This window comes from Bison bison, unplaced genomic scaffold, assembly GCF_000754665.1.
Source record: "Bison bison bison isolate TAMUID 2011002044 unplaced genomic scaffold, Bison_UMD1.0 scf7180017864380, whole genome shotgun sequence".
NCBI classification, from domain to species: domain Eukaryota; kingdom Metazoa; phylum Chordata; class Mammalia; order Artiodactyla; family Bovidae; genus Bison; species Bison bison.
Window position 1 is genome coordinate 4,356,640 of NW_011494952.1, and position 10,904 is coordinate 4,367,543.

The 10,904-nt window shown below is 38.2% G+C and overlaps 1 protein-coding gene across 2 annotated transcripts in view; it reads right to left on the reverse strand.

The window, feature by feature from the left end:
• LOC105001241 (chromosome unknown open reading frame, human C10orf107) overlaps window positions 1-10,904 on the reverse strand; it is a 169,469-nt gene that overhangs the window by 33,642 nt on the left and 124,923 nt on the right. The window lies entirely within an intron of this gene.

The following is a 10,904-nucleotide window of genomic DNA, read 5'->3' on the forward strand; positions in this document are numbered from 1 at the left end:
CTCAGCCATTAAAAAGAATACATTTGAATCACTTCTAATGAGGTGGATGAAACTGGAGCCTATTATACAGAGTGAAGTAAACCAGAAGGAAAAACACCAATACAGTATACTAATGCATATATATGGAATTTAGAAAGATGGTAACAATAACCCGGTGTACGAGACAGCAAAAGAGACACTGATGTATAGAACAGTCTTCTGGACTCTGTGGGAGAGGGAGAGGGTGGAAAGATTTGGGAGAATGGCATTGAAACATGTAAAATATCATGTAAGAAATGAGTTGCCAATCCAGGTTCGATGCACGATACTGGATGCTTGGGGCTAGTGCACTGGGATGACCCAGAGGGATGGTATGGGGAGGGAGGAGGGTTCAGGATAGGGAACACATGTATACCTGTGGCAGATTCATTTTGATATTTGGCAAAACTAATACAATTAGGTAAAGTTTAAAAATAAAATAAAATTTAAAAAAAAAGTTTATTTGTACAAGCACTATAGGTGATTAAGATACCTGGTCATGTCTGGATAGGGTTTCCTTGGTGGGATATCCGACCACATTATTTCAGACTAAGAGAAGGGAAGATGGATTCAGAGTTGTTATAAATATTCCTTTTATCCTTCATTTATCTAACTTGGTCACCTATTTGTATTTTCCTTAACTTTCAGCAAGCCTTCAGAGTGGTTTTGCCACAGCTCATACGGCAGAGGGTATAGAAGGAGGAATAGGAATTTACGACTTTTCTTTAAAAAATTTCCTGCGAGGAACTTAGGTGGCAATGACAACATTCAGAGCTATAAATGTACTACTTGAAGGCAATGTCTTCATCTTTTTCAGAAGGACCTCCAGGGTCTACACCATGGTGGAAGCTGGAGAAATGTTAGTGTGAGGTAATAACTAAGATGCACTGGTCCCAGACTGATTTAGCTAAGTCTTGCTGTTCCAGAGACTTTTGGTGGGAAACTGAAACTCAAGATTTAAGGATTGCCATTACCTAGTCTTAGATAATTTCACGTAGCAGACTTTATTTGATTTTATTGACAGAAAGCGGCTCTCGTGTCTGCCTGGAGTCTAGAAAGAAAGATCAAGTTCCTGCTGAATTAGCTTTCGTAGGAGGCTGTAGTCTAATCCCCATGTGTTCCCTTTTGACTGTGGACCATGTGAACCTCATTTTGTGAACACCTTTTGAGGTTTATCCTGGAGCCCTCTGAGAGAAATTTTCTGGCTAGGACCCAATTTTATTCCATTGACTTCACGGTTCTATAACGATACCTTCGATTTCACCGTTGCTCATCAGTGGAACTCTATATTTCCAGACTTGGAAAATCTCATTCTTTTCTTGGATTTTCTTTAGAACACAGAAGAATGCTCAGTACTAACATGCTTCATCTAAAAATTTAAGATTACTTTTAGGTTAGGTTGAATTTCTCAACTATGGTTCTCACTAATGAGAAATTAGAGAACCAATTAGTGAGAACCCTAAGCAATGTCTGGATAGGGTTTCCTTGGTGGGATATCTGAACCACATTATTTCAGACTAAGAGAAGGGAAGATGGATTCAGAGTTGTTATAAATATTCCTTTTATCCTTCATTTATCTGACTTGGTCACCTATTTGTATTTTCCTTAACTTTCAGCAAGCCACAAACAAGCAGCAAACTTTCATTGGCTACTGGTTTTCACTAATTTGTGAGAAATTCTCACAAATCTCACCTGGTCTCACTAATGAAACTAGTTTTACTAAAAGGAGCTAATGCCATCCTCCACTCTGGTCCACATTATTTCATCTTATTTTTGTTTTTATTTTAAGACCTTGTTCAACACTTCTAATTTGGATGAGCTTACTCATAATCTCTTTGAGCACGGCTATTGCTTTAGAAAGAGCTCCACTTATTTCTCTAGTTATGAATGCTGCCAGTTGTCTAACAGTCTGTAATTTCAGACATTTAAACTTTGAAAAACCAGTGTGTTTCCCTTTCCATTTGCAGGAGACAGATTTAAAGAGACTTAAGTAAGGAGGCAAAAATCCATTGTATTTGTTGTTGACATAAAATGTTGCAGATAGCTTTCTGGCTTTTGTCTCAACTCTCTTTAGTGTTTTATTTTTTCCCTCCTACTTCTTCAGGAAACTCTTAATTAGGTTCCAGTGTTTTTTAACATCTGTTTAATTTTCCATTAAAAAAGTAAGGTGTGTTTTGAGTAGTTAGCAGACATCCTTAGTATCAGCAAATGGAAAAGGTTGAGTAATAAAGCAGTGGGCCACTGGAGCCAAAGACTAAATATTATTGGTGAAAGAGTAATTGTGGTTTTGGATCGTGAATTTTAAATCATTATAACTAGGTTTAAACACATCTTTATTAATCAAAATAGGAACCATTACAATCAACACATTTTTGCCAGTGAGAAATAAGTTTATTTCTGTAGCATACAAATTCATGCTTTGGGATGTGATGACTCTTGTGAAGCATTTTCTACCTCCTGCTGGTTGTGGAAGTATTTTCCCTACAGAAAGCTGTAATGCTTGAAGAAGTAGTAGTCTGTTGGCAAGAGGTCAGGTGAATATGGCGGATGAGGCAAAACTTCATAGCCCAATTCGTTCAACCTTTGAAGTGCTGGTTGTGTGATGGGCGGTCGGGCACTGTTGTGGAGAACTGGGCCCATTTTGTTGACCAATGCCGGCTGCAGGCACTGCAGTTTTTGGTGCATCTCATCGGTTTGCTGAACATATTTCTCAGATGTAATAGTCTTGCCAGGATTCTGAACACTGTCATGGATCAGATGGGCAACAGACCACCAAACAGTGACCATGACCTTTTTTTGGTGCAAGTTTGGCTTTGGGAAGTGCTTTGGAGCTTCTTCTTGGTCGATCCACTGAGTTGATCATTGCTGGTTGTCATATAAAATCCACTTATTATCACACGTCACAATCCGATCAAGAAATGATTCACTGTTGTTGCATAGAATAGAGAAGACACTTCAAAACAAAGATTTTTTTTGAGGTCAGCTCCTGAGGCTCCCTCTTATCAAGCTTTTTCACCTTTCCAATTTGCTTCAAATGCCAAACGACGGTAGAAAGGTCGGCGTGGAGTTCTTTGGCAACCTCTTGTGTAAGAGGATCAGCTTTGATGATTGCTCTCAATAGGTTGCTGTCAACTTCTGATGGCCGCCCACTGCACTCCTCATCTTCAAGGCTCTCATCTTCTTTGCAAAACTTCATTTACTTCATGTTTGTTAGCAGTTCCTGGGCCAAATACGTTGTTGATGTTGCAAATTGTCTCTGCTGCTTTATGACCCATTTTGAATTTGAACAAGAAAATACCTTGAATTTGCTTTTTGTCTAACATCATTTCCCTAGTCTAAAATAAATATAAAATAAACAGCAATAAGTTATTAGCATTGAAATAAAGTGAAATATGTTCATTAAAATGATGTATAACATAACCACACTTATTTAAGAATGTATTCCAATATCAAACAGCAAATTTCAACAATGCAAAACCGCAATTACTTCTGCACCATCCTAATACAATAGCAACTACTGGACACCTAAATCCACTGACCTGAGAATGTTGTACACATTGAACTTGATTACAAACGTGGACCAAGAGTAAAAAGGTCTTGGAATGGATACACACACACACACACACGCATGTGATGCCACATATGGTAATAAACATTACATTACTATACTACTGAAATTAAACGAAATTTTAGAGCTGGAAGAAAAAACAGGCCAAATCATTTTTGAAATATTAATAAATACCTAATATATGATAATTGATTTATCCTCAGAAAAAAGTTTAAATCTTAAACTGGAAAAAAAAAAAAGCTAGAGTTAAAAAAAAGTCAGCTCTTGCACAATGTTTGGTATATATAAATGAGTGTACATTCTAGACTAAACTTTTATTATCAGTTTTTCTGTTGTAATTTAAAAATATTATAGTCTTCATGCTTCTAACAATAAAACTCTTTTTCATGACATAAATCTAAGAATGTCTTAGCTGAAAAATGTATCTTTCTAGTTAAGGGCTTGATTATTCTCTTTCCTCTTTATTATTTGATCATTTAAGGAAAAATCAAGGAAAAACATATCTTAAGAAAATAAAGAAATATAGATAAAAAGCTGACATTCCTCAGTTTGTACTTTGAACTGCAAATTTGAACTGTGAATGCTTTTATATTTAAAAGTAATTTAACATCTAGTTATAAACAAAAAAAAAGGACCAAGTTAAGTTAAACTTTGGTAGTTTGAATGTAATGATTTTGTCACTTTGAAAATCATCCTCATGGGTATAAAAATAAAGTTTTAACCAAACCTCCACAGGAGGGCACTATAGTGTGACTCTGGTATAAACTGCAACTATTGCAACCCATTCAGTCATTATCTGACCCTTGATTAAACATCTAAAATACTGAGTCCTTCTCCTGAATTAGAAAATTCTAGTTTTCAAAACTCAAGATAGGTAGGTTTTATATGTGGCAAATTTATTTTCTTAGTTAAAAAAAAAAAAAAACAAAAAAGTATGGGTAATTTAATCTTTCTTTTGTGCCATACATTCAACATAAAATTTTATCTCAAAATACAGCAAAAGTGGTAAGGTGCATGGTCTGGATGAGGCAAAATCTACATAGGTTAGGGTTATATAATATTGAAACAACAGGAATATTTTAGAACTATCAGACTATGCAATCAAAACTAGATAAATAAAAAAAACAAGATAAATGCATTTACTACTTATTGGTGGCATGTATTTATAAACAGTATATGTAAATTGTATATAAAATTGGTATAACAAATGGTACATGTTACTTATAATGGTATGTCTACCTAACTAGACAGTGGACAGGTAAATCAACCTTACCTAGTGAATGTAGAAACAGATTCAAAATATAAATACCAAAGTGTCTCCAAACTAGTTCACCTCATCCCAGTAAGGATCTGAAAACATTTACTGCAATGATAATGATGGAGATTTGATTCAAATTAAGATTTTCAAAATGCCCCTGGCCCTAACTTTCAATTTCACTAGTGTATTTCCAAGTTTTTCTCTAGCAGATAAAAATTTAGATATTTTACTAGAGTTAAATCTATGTAAGAGTAATTGTAATCTTGGCAATTATGAAATGTCTTTGTGGCCCTTGCCTTATTCTGAGGACTAAGAGAATGCTGTACAAGTCCACAAAAGCTCCACTGAATAGAAAGTTTCATTAAATTTACAGAGCAGTAAGAGCAGGGGTTACAGATATAGCTCTATAACTTTACATAACAGATCTGTTTCCATTAAGCAAAGTACTCATTTCATTATAGTTCTTCCAAAAAATGGCATTTAGATAAATCCTAATAATGAAGGGAAAGGCTGGTAGAATGTTGCAGTGAAAATCCCCATAACAATGGCCTTAACTTTTGGGTGCAACATGTTCCACTTTATGGTCTAATATTGATAGCTGCAATATTCTGGAAATATAAGTTGAGACAAAATGATGTAACCACACTGCAAGCCTGACAGCTTTCTGAATCTGCATTCTGTATTAGAAATGTATGGCATCATCATTTTATACAAATGCAAAGCGCTTACTTAAAACAGGGTTTGCTAAACTTTTGATGGCTCACACCTGGTTGAATAATTAAATTTGTTGGTAATTAAAGTGCTAGTTCATCACTCCCCTGGGGACTCAAGGCAGACTGTTTTAATTTAAATATCTTTTCTTTTAGCTCATACTTACAGATTCTCTAGCCAATAAACAATTCAGCAGTAGATTTAAAAGCAATAAAATATCAGAAAGTAAGACTTGGATACTCTACTTGCACATAATAAAAATTACTTTTATATACTACTCTTATGTAAAATTGGCAAATTATATAGTCAGATACTTAAATAATAGAATCATACAAGATCAAGGTTTTCCTTTGCTTTTTGAATCTGGAATCTAGCTAACCAGAACACACTGGCTTTTTTGAAACTTCCATTTAAATTTTTTTTCCAGCTTTACTAGGTATACTTTTATTTATTTATTTATTATTTTTTAAAATTTAAATTTATTTATTTTAATTAGAGGCTAATTACTTACAATATAAATAGCACGTATCTAAGTCAAGGCTGTATATTGTCATCCTGCTTATTTAGCTTATATGCAGAGTACATCATGAGAAATGCTGGGCTGAATGAAGCACAAGCTGGAATGAAGATTGCTGGAAGAAATATCAATAACCTCAGATATGCAGATGACACCACACTTACGGCAGAAAGTGAAGAAGAACTAAAGAGCCTCTTGATGAAAGTGAAAGAGGAGAGCGAAAAAGTTGGCTTAAAGCTCAACATTCAGAAAACTAAGATCATGGTATCTGGTCCCATCACTCCACGGCAAATAGATGGGGAAATAATGGAAACAGGGCTGTCTTTATTTTTCTGGGCTCCCAAACCACTGCAGATGGTGATTGTAGCCATGAAATTAAAAGACTCCTTGGAAGGAAAGCTATGACCAATCAAGACAGCATAGTAAAAAGCAGAGACATTACTTTGCCAACAAAGTTCCATCTCATCAAGGCTATGGTTTTTCCAGTAGTCATGTATGGATGTGAGAGTTCAGTATAATGAAAGCTGAGCACCGAAGAATTGATGCTTTTGAACTGTGGTGTTGGAGAAGACTCTTGAGAGTCCCTTGGACAGCAAGGAAATCCAACCAGTCCATCCTAAAGGAGATTCAGTCCTGAGTGTTCATTGGAAGGACTGATGTTGAAGCTAAAACTCCGATACTTTGGCCACCTCATGCAAAGAGATGACTCATTTGAAAAGACCCTGATGCTGGGGAAGATTGAAGGCAGGAGGAGAAGGGGTCGACAGAGGATAAGATGGTTGGATGGCATAAGGGACTAAATGGATGTGAGTTTGGGTAAACTCCAGGAGTTGGTGATAGACAGGGAGGCCTGATGTGCTGCAGTCCATGGGTCACAAAGAGTAGGATAAGACAGAGCAACTGAACTGAACTGAAGGTATACATTTTGATGAATTTGGACATATGCATACACTTGTTACACCATCACTACAGTCAAGGTAACCCATCACCTCCAAAAGATTTCTTGTGTTTCCTTTGCTACTTTTATTTATTTATTGGTGTGGTATAGCAACATTTAACATGAGCTTGATCTTCTTAAGTTTTAAGTGCACAATACCATACTTCTAACTATAGGCACTATGCTGCATAGCAGGTATCCAGAACTTATTTATCCTGCATACCTGAAACTTTATACCCATTGAACAATTCCCTATCTACTCTTCTCTTCACCCCCTGGCAATACCATTCTGTCCTCTCTTTCCATGAATCTGACTATTTTATATACCCCAAGTAAGTGGAGTCACTCCATACCTGTCCTGTGACTGGCTTAATTCATGTAGCATAAGGTGGCACTAGTGGTAAAGAACCCACCTGCCAATGCAGGAGACATAAGAGATGCAGGTTCAGTCCCTGGGTCAGGAAGATTCCCCTGGAGGAGGGTATGGCAACCCACTTCAGTATTCTTGCCTGGAGAATCCCATCAACAGAGGAACCTGGCTGGCTACAGTCCATAGTGTCAGAAAGAGTTGGACACAACTGAAGTAATTTAGCATGCAAGTATGCAATGTCCTCCAGATCCATTCATGTGTTGTTGTAAATGGTTAAGATTTCATTTTTAAAGGCTGAATAATATTCCATTATATTTCTGTACCACATTTCCTTTCTCCATTCATTTGTTGATGCACATTTGGGTGGTTTCCATACATTGCCTATTACGAATAATGCTGCAGTAAATATGGGAATCAGCCCTGGGATTTCTTTGGAAGGAATGATGCTGAAGCTGAAACTCCAGTACTTTGGCCACCTCATGCGAAGAGTTGACTCATTGGAAAAGACTCTGATGCTGGGAGGGATTGGGGGCAGGAGAAGAAGGGGACGACAGAGGATGAGATGGCTGGATGGCATCACTGACTCGATGGACATGAGTCTGAGTGAACTCCGGGAGTTGGTGATGGACAGGGAAGCCTGGCCTGCTACGATTCATGGGGTCGCAAAGAGTCGGACATGACTGAGCGACTGAACTGAACTGAAATATGGGAATGCAGGTATCTCTCTGAAATCCTGATTTCAACTCTTTTGGCTATATAATCAGACATGGGATTGCTAGATCATATGATAGTACTATTTTTAATTTTTTTGAAGAATGTCCTTATTATTTGCCAAGGTGACTGTGCCATTTAACATTCCCACCAACACTGTACAAAAGTTTCAATTTCTTTACATAAATAAACCTTGTTTTTTATTAATAACCTTCCTAACAGGTGTGAATCACATTCCCTGGTGGCTAGGATGGTAAAGCATCTGTCTACAATGCGGAAGACCTGGGTTCGATCCCTGGGTGGGGAAGATCTCCTGGAGAAGGAAATGGCAACCCACTCCAGTATTCTTGCCTGGAAAATCCAATGGACAGAGGAGCCCAGTATGCTACAGTCCATGGGGTCAAAAAGGTCAGGAGGGGCGGCTGTGAGGAGATACCCCTTGTCCAAGGTAAGGAGCAGCAGCTGCGCTTTGCTGGAGCAGCCATGAAGAGATACCCCACGTACAAGGTAAGAGAAAACCAAGTGAGAAGGTAGATGTTGCAAGAGGGCATCAGAGGGCAGACACACTGAAACCATAATCACAGAAAACTAGCCAATCTGATCACATGGACCATAGCCTTGTCTAACTCAATAAAACTAAGCCATGCTGTGTGGGGCCACCCAGGACAGGTGGGTCATGGTGGGGAGGCCTGACAGAATGTGGCCCACTGGAGAAAGGAATAGAAAACCACTTCAGTATTCTTGCCCTGAGAACCTCATTAACAGTATGAAAAGGCAAAATGACAGGATACTGAAACAGGAACTCCCTGGGTTGGTAGGTGCCCAATATGCTACTGGAGATCAATGGAGAAATAACTCCAGAAAGAATGAAGGGATGGAGCCAAAGAAAAAACAATACCCAGCTGTTGATGTGACTGGTGATAGAAGCAAGGTCCGATGCTGTAAAGAGCAATATTGCATAGGAACCTGGAATGTCAGGTCCATGAATCAAGGCAAATTGGAAGTGGTTAAACAGGAGTTGGCAAGAGTCAATGTCAATATTCTAGGAATCAGCGAACTAAAATGGACTGAAATGGGTGAATTTAACTCAGATGACCATTATATCTACTACTGTGGGCAGGAATCCTTTAGAAGAAATGAAGTAGCCATCATGGTCAACAAAAGAGTCCAAAATGCAGTACCTGGATGCAATCTCAAAAACGACAGAATGATCTCTGTTCATTTCCAAGCCAAACCATTCAATATCATGGTAATCCAAGCCTATGCCTCAACCAGTAAAGCTGAAGAAGCTGAAGTTGAACGGTTCTATGAAGACCTACAAGACCTTTTACTACTAACACCCAAAAAAGATATCCTTTTCATTACAGGGGACTGGAATGCAAAAGTAGGAAGTCAAGAAACACCTGGAGTAACAGGCAAATTTGGCCTTGGAATACGGAATGAAGCAGGGCAAAGGCTAATAGACGTTTGCCAAGAGAACGCACCAGAACTTTTGCACTGGTCATAGCAAACACCCTCTTCCAACAACACAAGAAGAGTCTACACATGGACATCACGAGATGGTCAACACTGAACTCAGATTGATTATGTTCTTTGCAGCCAAAGATGGAGAAGCTGTATACAGTCAGCAAAAACAAGACTGGGAGCTTACTGTGACTCAGATCATGAACTCCTTATTGCCAAATTCAGACTTAAATTGAAGAAAGTAGGGAAAACCACTAGACCATTCAGGTATGACCTACGTCAAATCCCTTATGTTTATACAGTAGAAGTGAGAAATAGATTTAAGGGACTAGATCTGTTAGACAGAGTGCCTGATGAACCATGGACGGAGGTTCATGACATTGTACAGGAGACAGGGATAAAGCCCATCCCCATGGAAAAGAAATGCAAAAAAGCAAAATGGTTGAGGAGGCCTTACAAATAGCTCTGAAAAGAAGAGAAGTGAAAAGCAAAGGAGGAAAGGAAAGATATAAGATTCTGAATGCAGAGTTCCAAAGAATAGCAAGGAGAGATAAAAAAAGCCTTCCTCAGAGATCAATGCAAAGAAATAGAGGAAAACAACAGAATGGGAAAGACTAGAGATCTCTTCAAGAAAATTAGAGATACCAAGGGAATATTTCATGCAAAGATGGGCTCGATAAAGGACAGAAATGGCATGGACCTAATAGAAGCAGGAGATATTAAGAAGAGGTGGCAAGAATACACAGGAGAACTGTACAGAAGAGGGCTTAACAACCCAGATAATCATGATGGTGTGATCACTCACCTAGAGCCAGACATCCTGGAATGTGAAGTCAAGTGGGCCTTAGGAAGCATCACTACGGACAAAGCCAGTGGAGGTGATGGAATTCCAGTTGAGCTATTTCAAATCCTGAAAGATGATGCTGTGAAAGTGCTGCTCTCAATATGCCAGCAAATTTGGAAAACTCAGCAGTGGCCACAGAACTGGAAAAGGTCAGTTTTCATTCCAATCCCAAAAAAGGCAATGCCAAAGAATGCTCAAACGACTGCACAATTGCACTCATCTCATGTACTAGCAAAGTAATGCTCAAAATTTTCCAAGCCAGGCTTCAACTATATGTGAACCATGAAATTCCAGACGTTCAAGCTGGTTTTAGAAAAGGCTGAGGAACCAGAGATCAAATTGCCAACATTTGCTGGATCATCGAAAAAGCAACAGAGTTCCAGAAAAACATCTATTTCTGCTTTATTGACTATGCCAAAGCCTTTGACTGTGTGGATCACAATAAACTGTGGAAAATTCTGAAAGAGATGGGAACACCAGACCACCTGACCTGCCTCTTGAGAAAC